Raw genomic sequence first — 12,572 nt, 5'->3', positions numbered from 1 at the left:
CTGGGAACACTTCCCAGCTGCTGCCCTAACAGGCAGGTCTGCAGTAGGGGCAGGACACATGACAGATTCAGAGGCAAAGGACGACAGGGAGATCTCAGTGGGCCGCCTCTCTCCCTGAGGATATGGGAGCCACTAGTGGAGGAAGCCTGTGCTGGGAGGCAGGACCCACCGGTTGAAGCCTTGACTTTGATATTGATCCTGCCCGGTGACCTTGAACAAGAGGCTTTACCTCTCTGGGCCTCAGATTGTACATCTGTAAAATAACAGAATTGGATAGATGCTTCTTAAGGTCCTCCAGCCTGTCAATTACCCTACCCGAGTGTCTCCCCAGCGTCTCTAGTGTAAGAACTGAAAGATGGTTCTATATGTGCTTCCCATCTACTCCTGGGCTTCCCTAGTGGTTCAGATGGTAAACAATCTACCTGCAATGCAGGAGACCTGGGTTCGATCCCTGGGTCGGGAAGATCCCCTGGAGAAGGAAATGGCAACCCACTTCAGAACTCTTGCCTGGGAAATCCCATGGACAGAGGAACCTGGCAGGCTACAGTCCATGGGGTTGCAAAGAGTTGGACACGACTGAGTAACTAACACTTTGATCTCCTTCCCTCGCCTTGGCTTTGCCGTGTGTGCCACTCCCATTGCATAGGCATCGGAGTCCCTGCTCCCTAGCCTGGAGTTCACAGGCTTCTCCTGAGGTTCCGTCCTACCTCCTTGGCTACATCTCACATGGGACACTTGACTGGCATTTCCTGACAAGGCAGTGCCCTCTTCCGACTTTGGGCCTTTTCAAAGGCTGGGATAAGGATGGGAGGATGGGACAGGAATCAGGGGTGAGGGACCAACAGAGAAGCAGGGCCAGAAGACAGGCCACACAAAGGTGTTGCCCAGCAGTGGATCTCAACTCCTTCAACTCTTACCCCCCATATTGTCCCACCTCTTCAGCTTTTAGACTCAGACACTACATGTTGAACTGACCACTCCCCTAGGAGCTCCCTCCAGCTCCCAGCACTGGTTCTAGACCTTGTTACTGCACTTGTAGGTATGGGACTTTGTCTTCCCCTGTGGTCTTACAAGTGGATTTCTCAGAGACGGATCCATCTGAGTCTGGCATGGAGCAGATGCTCAGGGAAGCTTTGTTCAATGAAAAAGTCTCTGCTTCAAGAATGAATCACCTGGCGATGGTCTTATCTCTTGAAGAGGACTTAAAAGGTTTTGCCTCCAAACAAATGGCCATGATCAAATTGTGGCCAAAACTCAGGAAGGCAGAACTGTAGACAAATCCAGGAGCAGATAGGGCCACAGCAAGACAGGATGGACTTGAAGAAGAGCCAGACAGAGGATTTCAAAGACAGCCTGTTGACATGGGGCTGACAACCACAGAAATTCTCTGTTCCATGTGTCTGACCACTGCTCACCAAACCAGCTTCCCTAAATCTAGGGTCTCTCAGATCCCCTAAAACTGACTGGGCTGAAAGGAGGGAGAGATTGAAAAGTCTGATACATCTTTCCATTTTAAGTTTTGCATTCCCCTAAAGAGGCCCACTTCAAAGTTTACCACACCAAGGGAATGTTCATCTCCATTAAAAAAAAAAAAAAAAAAAAAAGGCCTTTGTTGGATTTCCCTGGTAGCCCAGTGGTTAAGATTTCATGCTTCCACTGCAAGGGGCACGAGCTGGATCCCTAGTCGGGGAAGTTCCTGTGCTGTGTGGTCTGTCTCCATTCACAAGAGATGGATTTTCCAGGGCAGAGGAGCCTAGGATAGAATCTTCTCCTCAAACTCATCTGTGTGAACTTGGGCCAAGTTCTTCTCCAATATAGACCTCCCACTACACCCCCCAAATCTCAAAGGGAACTCTCCATCATGCCCTCTGAATGTGTTCTTGACTCTGAATGTGTTCATGCCCTCTGAATGAGTAGAGGGGTCTGAAGTCAAGGTCTTGATGCTTGACTCCAACAAAGAGCAAATGACTCAGCGGGGAGCCACAGTGATGGGGCTGGTGGCAACCTACCTACCACAGGGAATGAGGCAGGGGCTTTCTGTTTTTAGAAGATGCCAAGCTTCCCTGGTGGCTCAGACAGTAAAGAATCTGCCTACAATACAGGAGACCCGGGTTTGATCCCTGGGTGGGGAAGACCCCTGGAGAAGGAAATGGACACCCACTCCAGTATTCTTGCCTGGGAAATCCCATGGATGGAGGAGCCTGGCTGGCTACAGTCCATGGAGTTGCAAAGAGTCAGACATGACTGAATGACTAACAAGCTGAAGAGAGCCCATCAGTTTCGGTTCATTTCCAGGAGGCAATTTCTCCACCAGCTGGAGCTGTCCAGTGATGGCCTGGGCTGAGTCTGGGCAGGGTGGGACTGGAATCAGGGGTGAGGGACCAGCAGAGAAGCAAGGCCAGAAGACCGGCCACTCAGAAGTAATGCCCAGCAGTGGTTCTCAACTTGGCTGTGCATCGCAGTCTCCCAACATTCAAGGGAGGAGAAATAAAACCAGTTCTGAGAAAGCCCTGAGGCTGGGAATCTCAGAACGGATCAGCTTCTGCCCTTTGGATTCTCCAGCCAGAGCAGATGTCAAGCAAGGGAGAGATGGGGTACGATTTGCATTTCAGAATGGCCGCTCTGCCAATACCTAGACAAGGGGAACTTGTCTAGAATCCACAGTTCCAGGTCCAATAGAGTGGATCAAAATCTCCAACCGTGGGGTCTGGGAACCTGAAGCTCTCTGGGGGATTCTGCCACCATCAGTGGTCTGCCAGAGAGACCTCGAAAAACCCTGGGAACCCTAAAGAAGGCCAGGCTAGGCTGCTCAAAGAGGAAGTGGCGTGGCCATGAGGCCTCAGAGAGCTGGCTGAAGAGGTACGGAACTGGCATTTTCTTGCGTTGGCCACTCTGCCGAGTCAGCCCAGCACTAATGCTTCCAGACTGCAAACCCCACTTGATCATGTAATAGGAACGCGGGTGCTGACGCAGCGGGCAGACTGGAGCCCAGGCTGCACCAGGGGACGGGAGGTAGGCACAGACACTCAGCACCAACTCCGTGCTCTGAGCCTGGTGACAGACAGGAGCAAAAGGCACTCCCTCCGCAGCAAGCCTGAAGCGAATTGAGATGACTCAGGAGCATGGGGCTTGCCCTGTCTTCTAGGTTTCAGAACCAACCAGGTTTCCTCCCTGACTTCCCAGACAGATTGGTCAACCAGAAAGGACAGCAGGAGGACCTTTGTTCATCCAATAGAGAAATCCCTTATATAGCACCCCGCTTGCTGTGTGTTCAGCCCTTGCGAGCACACCTCTGGCCACAGGCAGTTTACCGTTTCCCGAAGCCCCGCTTCCTCTGTGGGACAACACTCAGTTTCCTAGGTCCTTTTCCCCATTGTTCCTTATTCTACCTTCGGATGTCATAAGAAAAAGGAGAGCCCTTCTTCGCCCCCAAAGCCTTTTATATTTAAGGCCAGAACAGGTAAAGCCCTTTTGTCTCCACACTGAACAAATCTCTCCAGGAACAAAGAGTAGATTTTAGCACGTTCCTTCCCCCTCGCCCCATCTATAATGCCTGGTGCATGACGGGAATGGAGAGATGGCCAAAGAGATGGATAACCAAGATATATGGTACTGAGCTCCTGACCTCCCTCCTCGTCCAAGTCAAGAAACCTGTGCCCAGGGACTTCCCTGGTGGGTCCAGTGGTTAAGACTCTGCACTCCCAATGCAGGGGGCCCAGGTTTGATCCCTGGCCGGGGAGCTAGATCCCATATATTGCAACTAGAAAAAAAAAGAGAGTGAGAGAGAAGAAAGAAATGTGTGCCCAGAGGGTTATACAAGGCCTGAGAGCACTTCATGAGAAGTGGAGATTGGGCCTCCAAACCCGGGCAGGGCAGTCACACCAACTTGGGGTGAGCCTGGTGCCTGTATCAGAGGCTGCCTCAAAGTCTATAATCTCTCCCCCTAAGTCTTCATCTTGTTTCTAACACTCAGATGGCAAGGAAAGGCCACTAAGTGAGAAAACACAGGAGCGCACATGCATTTACCCCCATTCTTCCACACTATAGATGAGGGGTCCACGGCACAGAGAGGTTAAGTAACCTGTCTAGGTCACACAGCTAGTAAATGGAAGGGCTGAGTCATGAAGGAAGTTCACATGTCTCCTGTTCTTCACTGGAGGGGTGAAGGCAGGCCTGACTCCCTGCACACAGCTGGGTTTAATTCTAACCACTCCCATGGGAGGAGGCAGATAAAGCTGGGTAGGAGGAGGAGCCTGACAGAGGACGTGAATGACCTGCTCTCTCATGAGAGTGGGAAGGAGTGTATTCCCCAGGAGGATGAGTCAAAGCCAAGGCCCTCCTGGAGAAGCTGGAGGGACAGCAGTTTCCAGGCATCCTGCCCAAGGCAGTGGCTATCCATGCTGGATTCAGGGACCTGGGGCTGCAAACAGAACACTGGAGACCGGCCAAACCAATGATGGGCTAAATAACCTTAAACAAATCACTCATCTTCTCTGGATCTCTGTTAATTCTGGAACGCAGAACTAATGATCCATCAGCACAGAAAAAGCCACTTGGGTTAAAAACTAAAACTTTGACACTTTCTGCTCTTTGTTGAAATGATCTGAACTCTAGTCACCCTGTGCAAATCAGAAGGCTTCAAAGAAAACTTTGGGGATTTCCTGCGTTTGGGGGTGTCAGGGAGGGGAGGATAAATAAAACCAGTCCCGAGAAAGTCCTGAGGTTGGGAATCTGAGACTGGATTGGATCAGATTGGACCAGATTCTGCCCTTTGGATTTTTCAGCCAGGGGAGATTTCAAGCAAGGGAGAGGAGGAATCAGGTTTGCATTTTAGAATGGTCACTCTGGAAGCTGGAGTAGAGGGTAGACTGGATGGGGAGACCAGAGGAAGGGAGACCACTGGGGTAGGGGTGTTCCTATAACAGCCACTGTGAGAGATATGGGAGTGAGGGTAGGGCAGCAGTGGTGAGCAGAGGAGATGCCCAGCGTGACTCCTAGACAAGTGGGTGGACAGGGAGAGTCCAATTCTCCTCGACAGAGCAGGGTTAAGGGAAAGATGACAAGTTCAGTTTGGGAGGTGAGATGCCCAGATTGGGTCCCGACATAGAAATTTGAGTTTGCAGTGGGTGGTGGACCCAAGGGCCTTTAAAGAATATAAATGGGGGACTTCCCTGGTGGTCCAGTGGCTAAGACTCTGCACTCCCAATGTAAGGGGGCCTGCGTTCAATCCCTGGTCAGGGAACTAGATCCAGTATGCTGCCACTAAAGATCCCAAGGGCCGCAACTAAGACTTGGCGCAGCCAAATAAATAAATTAAATATATATTTTTTAATGAAGAGTATAAATGAGGAGGGAGTGAGGTATGGGATTGAGGCAGAAGGCAGAAGGGCCCTGCCCACCCCCTCCTCCCAGAGTAAAGCTATTGGAGATTCATTCCCTATGGACTGAAACTCCAAGAATAGCAGGACAACTAAGGGAGGAGGATGGGCCCTGCCCAGACCACATATTTCATTTCTCAAAATCAGGAGACCTCCCTAACCACACGTGTGCAGAAAAGGTTCCTTGGAGGTCAAGGGGGAGTCATGTCAAGGGATGTTTCTTACCCAGACGCCTTTTCAGTAAAATCCATCTTGGCTAAGAGACGTGTGCGCACACATGGGAGGATCCTGAGATGGACCAAATATAGACTGTGAACCTGGCAAATCAAAATGATTGGCCAAAGGAAACCCAGAACAAATACCCCACAAAAGTAATTCTAACTGCCACGAGGGCGCGATTCAAGAACTCTCCCTCTGAGTCTGTCCATGTGCATATCTATCCACACATACTGTACTGTTTCCTCTTAATAAATACTTTACTTGCTTCACTGCTTTCCGTTTTTAGGGGAATTCTTTTCTGCAAAGCTGAAGGGCCAGGGCCCTTGTCACTGGTCATGGGTCTAGTAGCTAGGGTCTGATGCTTTCTCCATCGTGACGCAGCTTCAGTCTCTAGCTGGGAACCCAAGCCTCGCTCCAAGCCAGTGCAGGCCGAGGCCACGCGAGCTCAGGAGACCTGGAGGGATCACCAGGAAGCACGAGATGTGACCTCACAGTGTCCAGAAAACTGGAAGGACACAGAAGCAGGCCTTTGCTGAGCTAGGGCATCTTTGTCAACCTCGGCAAGTGCAATTTTAGTGGAGTTGAGCTGTAGTGGCTCAGAATGGCAGGGGTTAGCAAGGTGGTGAATCAGAATTTGGAAATGACTGTTGTCTCTCTCTTTTTTCAATTTAATTTTAATTTTATTCTAGAGTACAGTTGACTTGCAATACTGTTACAGAAATGACTATCTTCATCAGTTATTTAACAGTCAGATGAAGGAGGGAGAAGCTGATATTGCTGGTGGCTCAGGACCGAGGGAGGGTTTTCTTTGTCTGCAAAAGGCTGGGGGTTGTTTAAAAGCCTCAAGGAGAGTCTGGAGAGAGAGAGGCTGGAAGGATGGGGGTGAGGTGGGAGGAGCAGGTAGATGAATTGATGTGGGAGAAGTCTGGAGCCCTGGAGGAGGGGTCAGCGGGGAAGGAAGGCAGGTGGAGACTTTCAAGTGGAGAGCAGGGAGGTTCCTGGGAAACTTCTTCTCCAAGAAGAAGCTGAAGTCATCTGCTGAGTCATGGGAGGAGGAGGGGAAGAGGCTGGTGAACAGGCTGAAGGTTTGAGGGAGCCTCCGGGGAGGGTGGGGGAGTGAGCTGGGAGAAGAACCAGCTGGGCCTGGAGGCCGCGTGCACCGGGCCCCCATCTGCTAGGCCCTGTGGTTTTCTTTAGCAGTTCTCACTCAGCACTGCAGGTCAGGAGCTGCGAAGGTGGAGGTCAGATCACCCAGAGCAGGCAGGGGTCGGCTGTGGCCAAGAGACTGGGGGTCAAGAGGACTCAATATATCAAAGGAGTGGGTGCTAGGACTGGCCAAGGACATGGACGGGGCAAGGTGGGGAAATGAAGGCAGGAGGAGATCAGAGGCTGGAGGGCTCAGGAACAGGGAAGAGCAGGCAGAGGAAGCAGTGAAGTGGAGGACCCAGGAGAGTGGGAAGCCCCCCAAGAGCAGCAGAAAACTCTGGGGGGTGGACAGGCGCTACAGCAAAGACTCCCTTGAGAGGCTCCGGTTGAAGACACTATGTCCTGTGGATGCTGGAAGTTCCCAGGATGAGGCAGGGCCTGGGGAAGGAGGAAAATGATCAGTAGGGGTCAAAGGCTCAGGAAGGCCACCCAGGACCAGGCTTTGAGGGCACAGGGATAGTTCACAGAGCTATAAGCTTTGGCCCCAAGGAAGGGGGTCTTCCCAGGGGGTTTGGAAGAAGCAGTGTGGCACATGGGGCAGCTAGTGGCTCGAACCTTCATGTCTTTCCATTCTGCCAGCCACAGGGCCCTGCCACCCTTGTATCTTGCTCCTGTAACTCTGATCTCTGGGCCAGCACTTCTACCTCGGGAGGAAGACGGGATGATTTGGGCCTCCTGAGCTTCACAACTAGAGAAGAGGAAGCCAAGGGCTTGAGCAAAGGGGAGTGTGGCCACGGTATTCCCCTGCCGCGTGCTTGCTTTGCCCACTGGGTTGTGCAGGTGGCTGAGGACAGGCAGCAGGCAGAGTAGGGGCTGCCGTAATTCGCCAGGTGCTGAACGTCCTGGGGCAGGGAAAGATCAAGGAGGAGGCTGCGAGGCAGGCAATAAACAAAAAAAAAGAGAGAGAAAAGAGAAACAGAGACAGAGGGACAAGGATCCGACAGGACAGAGAGACAGACAGGAAAGCAGGATGGCTAAGACAGAATTGTGGAGAGAAGGTGCTGAGCTCACTGGCCACGTGCCCATGGCTCATTCCAGAAGCCACTGGGATGGACCCAATCAGTGCAAGACGGATGGCTGTTCTGGGAAGGCAGAGGCCGCCAGGCCAGGCAGCCACAGCATCCCTTCCATCTGCACCACCTGCTGCAGGAAGCCCAGTCAGGTGACTCTTGCTAAAGACTGAAGAGTGCCCCCAGGGTTTCCTCAAGGGCAGTAGGAAGTGGGAGAAGAAGGGGTCTGCTTTGGACACAGCACTCCCCGCCCCCCAACCCCAGTCTGCCTCTCACTAACTGTGAGGTCTGGCAGCCATTAACCTCCCTGCAGTCTTCATCGCCATCAGTAAGATGGAAACGGCCACCCAATGCTCAGAGGTTGTGACATGTCTTCACCTGCCCCACCAGGGACCTGGGTAACCTGGGCGTCAAGGCTGTCCTTCAGGTCTCACAAGAACTTGGAGGCAACTGACGTCTCTGTTCCTGGCATCGTTTGAGGAGAGTTCCAAAAATCTGGCCAAGCCGTTTGGGGCAGAGGTAGGGAGTCAGAAGATAAGGTTGTGACCCCAGTTCCCAGGGCTGCACCACTGCTAAAAGTCAAAGTCGCTCAGTCGTGCCTGGCTCTTTGCGACCCCATGGACTATACAGTCCATGGAATTCTCCAGGCCAGAATATTGGAGTGGGTAGCCTTTCCCTTCTCTAGGGGATTTTCCCAATCCATATCCAGGTCTCCCATATTGCAGGCAGATTCTTTACCAACTGAGCCACAGGGGAAGCTGAACAATACTGGAGTGGGTAGCCTATCCCTTCTCCAGTAGATCTTCCCAACCCAGGAAATCACTGATATAGATCTCACCAATTAAAAGCTCCTATCCACCTCCCCAGGCTTTCCAGGTGGCTCAATGATAAAGAATCCGCCTGCCAATAAGGAGACTAGGGTTCTATCCCTGGGTTGGGAAGATCCCCAGGAGAAGGAAATGGCAATGCACTCCAGTATTTTGGCCTGGAGAATCCCATGGACAGAGAAGCCTGGCGGACTACATCTATAGTGTTGCAAAAGAGTCAGACACAACTAGAAGGCTAAACAACAACCCACTTCCCCTCACTCCCAAACCCTAGCACTTATGCTGGCTGCCAAGCCCCAACGACACAGGGATGAAAGGACATGTATCATCGCTCTGTCCCACCCACCTAAGAGCTCTTCCCTAGATGGCAGCCCTCCACAACTGGGCCGGACGAGACCCTCCTGATCATCAGTGTTGCCTCCACACTGGCCTCATTCTGCCTCTCCACCATTTACTTGTCCCTCCCTTGATTCAAATGTTGGGTACTTATTAGGTGCATCATATCTGGCGGGTGAGACAAATAAAGACACATGATGAGAAGACGAGCCCAGGATGCTGGGAAGGGACATCAAGGGACCCTAGTTTCATCTATTCAAGTCCTTGGCCTCCAACTCCAGCTTAAGTGCTTCCTCTTCCAGAAGGCTTCCCACAACTTCTAGGAGTGACTTCTTTAAAAAAAAAAAAATTATTTATTTATTTAATTTGGCTGCGCCAGGTCTTAGTTGCAGTATGAGGGCTCTTCGATCTTCTTGCGCCACGGCAGCATGCAAACTCTTAGTTGCGGCATGTGGAACCCAGTTCCCTGACTAGGCATCGAACCCAGGCCCCCTGTATTGGGAATACAGAATTAGCCCCTGAACCGCCAGGGAAATCCCTAGGAGTGACTCCTGCTTCTGAGCCCACATTTCTCCAAAGCTGCACACACCAGGGTCTTACTCAAGGGCCAGGAATGTATATGCACAGTATCCTTACAGATTGTCTCCTCTTTGAGGTCAGAGTCCAGATCCTATTCACCTTTGCATTCTATGGAACCCAGCACAGTTGCAGGGATCAGAGGTCAATGGATACAAATGTTTTTGAACCTCAGTGGAGTTCATCAGATGCATAATAGTTTATGTCTTTAAGCCTTAGTCTCTTCACTTGTTAAGTGGGGATAATAATTTTCACTTCCTGGCGAGCCCAGATGGATCAAATGAGATATTGCATGTGAAGTCCCTTGGCAAGCTGGAGGCTGCACAGCTCTGCGCAGTCGTGGGTTGTTGCTAATAATACTGCAATCTCGGGGCCGGAGTTGGACGCAGAGAAGCAGGGAGCAGGCGCCCCTCTGTCTGCAGCTTCTCCTGTCTGACAGTGGTGGAGAGGCTCTTGGAGCCTAAAACAACCCAAATGTGGGCAGCCAGACTGCGGTGTTAAGAGAAGCCAGTGGAAGCCTGGATACTCAGGTTCCAAGTCTGCCTCTAGCTCAGGGTGGTGACCTTGGACAGGTCAGTCCCTTCTCTGAGCATCAATTTCTTCATCAGCCAAGTAGGAATTGAATTCACTGGCTGGCTGGCAGCAGAGACGAGGCGAGGCTCTGGTAGGAGCTGGAATGCAGAGGAACGCCACACCAATGTCCTAGTATGTGGGGTCCCAGTGAGGTCTGCACCAACCCATCTGTAGACATTACCCTTTCCCTTCCAGCCCAACTGGGTCAGATGGCAGCTTCTCTCCCTGGGAAACCAGGCATAATTTCTGGCCAGAGTGGTGCTCAAATATTTGTTGAATGGAAGAATAAATGAATGAATAAAGGGGACCCCACAGAGGGAGTGCCACTGTTAGGTTCCCAGAGCATTACAGCCCCTCTTGGACAGGTTAGCAGTTCATCCCTCTGCTCACGGTCTGCTTCTACGAGTTTGAACCATCATCACGGCTCCCCTGCATTAATGCAGCTGGTTTTCCTGTTTCCATCTTCTTCCCCTACTATCTACCCCTTCTCCACAGGATGCTTAGAGTGATCTTTTCAAAACTCAAATCCTATTATGTCTCTCTTCTGCTTAAAACCCTCTGGTTAGCTTCCTAGTGCCATCAGGATAATCTTCCTAACCATTAATGAGCCTACAAAGGCTCTCCTTCCATCTCAATCCACTGTCTCCCTTGAGCCTCTGTTCCAGCTTCTTTTCCATTCCTCCAAGAAGTCCAGGCTCCCTTTCATCTGGTTAAAAGCTATTTTCTTTCAAAAGCTTTCCCCGGTCTCTCCTTCTAGACTCAGGTGTTTTTGTTCAGTTGCTAAGTATCTTTCGACTCTTTACGACCCCATGGACTGCAGCATGCCACGATCCTCTGTCCTCTACAATCTCCCAGAGTTTGCTCAAATTCATGTCCATTGAGTCAGTAATGCTATCTAACCATCTCATCCTCTGCAGCCCCCTTCTCCTTTTGCCTTCAATCTTTCCCAGCATCAGGGTCTTTTCCAATGAGTCAGCTCTTCGCATCTGGTAGCCAAAGTATTGGAGCTTCAACTTCAGTCCTTCCAGTGGACATGGTCAGTTTCCTTTAGGATTGACTGGTTTGATCTCCCGGCTGTCCAAGGGGCTCTCAAGTCTCCATGGAGTACTCATCTAGTTTTAGTGTTACACTGCTCGGTCATGTCTGACTCTTTGTGACCCCATGGACTGGAGAGCCCACCAGGCTCCTCTGTCCATGGAATTGTCCGGGCAAGAATGCCCTGAAAACTGCCCCAGACTTAGCACTCTATTCTTCTCCCATCCAACTCTCACCAGTATTTCATGCAATCACTGGTCTATCTCCTGCCTAGATTGTAAACTCTACAGGAGCAGAGACCTGGTTGGATGCACTGTTTGTTCGTTGGACACAAGGAAGGGCTCAACTATTAATATTTGCTGAGTAGCTGAGTGAGGCTGAGAGGAAGGAAGGCTGCTAGCAGTCTTTAAGAGTAAGATAAGCTTAAGCAGACAAAGACCAAGGGCAGAGGCCAGAGAGGTGCAGAGAGGTGCAGGGGAGGGGGCGGGGTGGGAGTAGGGAGAGACAGGGCCTAGACTATGAGTTTGATGAACAAACTGCTGAGATCCAGAGACCACCCTCCCTGCCCCTTGTCTACGTCTCGAAGAACCTCAGGGCCAACCTTGCACGCCCAGGCCTTTGTCGGGGCCCCCCTAAGCGGCTGGTCGTGAAACTCTCAGCCTAGTACGCATGTCTGCAAGTGCCTGGGCCCGCCCCTTCCAAATGCCAGTTTTCATGAAAACTGGCCTTATAATTTTAATAGTCCTCTGCAGGGTAATCCTCCCCTAAAACAACAATAAAGACCCCAGCCTGGCCCGATTGGGGCCGGGTGGAGTGTCAAATGCTCTTTGTAAACTGAGAATGGCCCCAACAGACTAGAAAAACGCCTTCACCCCAGGTTCTTGGGCGCTCTTCCTGACCCTGCGTAGGTGGCACCAGGCTTCCACCCCAGTACCAGGCACACCCGCCTCTCGAGTAGCAGAGCCCAGCACGCTCCCCAAAGCCCCGAGGGGCGCGCCCGGAAAGGGCAGATTCTCAGATAGGAGGGGAGGTGGTGCCTTTGCCTTTGGCTCCGCCCCACTCGCACGCCGCAGCTTGCTCTGATTGGCTATGTCAGTCCATGGCTCTCCAATCAGGAGGCTACCCCGGAGCCAGAGGTGGGGCTTCGGGTCTTACGCAGGGCGGCTCCTAGTCTCTCTCCTCTTGGGTCGTCCACCCCGCCCTGCCCCTCCGCCGTGACTCAGCAGGAAGGCGCGACCCGACTGGGCCGGAAGGGCCGAGCCAAGTCACCCCCTCCAGGTCCACGCCACTGAGCATGTGGGACTGGGAGGAGGATTTGGGGGCAGAGGTGAGAATCCCTAGACCTGATCCCTGATCTTTGTGACCCAGAAAAACGGATCCTTCTCTGACCCTGCGTTTCCCTTTTGTACAGT

General features: G+C 51.9%; 1 non-coding gene across 1 annotated transcript; it reads left to right on the top strand.

Moving 5' to 3' along the window:
• Positions 1-3,666: 3,666 nt before the first annotated feature.
• On the top strand, positions 3,667-3,740 carry TRNAG-CCC (transfer RNA glycine (anticodon CCC)). The gene has a single exon. It is a non-coding gene; the product is annotated as a tRNA-Gly (tRNA).
• Positions 3,741-12,572: the final 8,832 nt, after the last annotated feature.

The sequence above is a fragment of the Budorcas taxicolor genome, chromosome 2, assembly GCF_023091745.1.
Source record: "Budorcas taxicolor isolate Tak-1 chromosome 2, Takin1.1, whole genome shotgun sequence".
Lineage (NCBI taxonomy): Eukaryota > Metazoa > Chordata > Mammalia > Artiodactyla > Bovidae > Budorcas > Budorcas taxicolor.
Note: the sequence above shows the minus strand (reverse complement) of the source record. Positions and strands in the feature narration are given on the sequence as shown.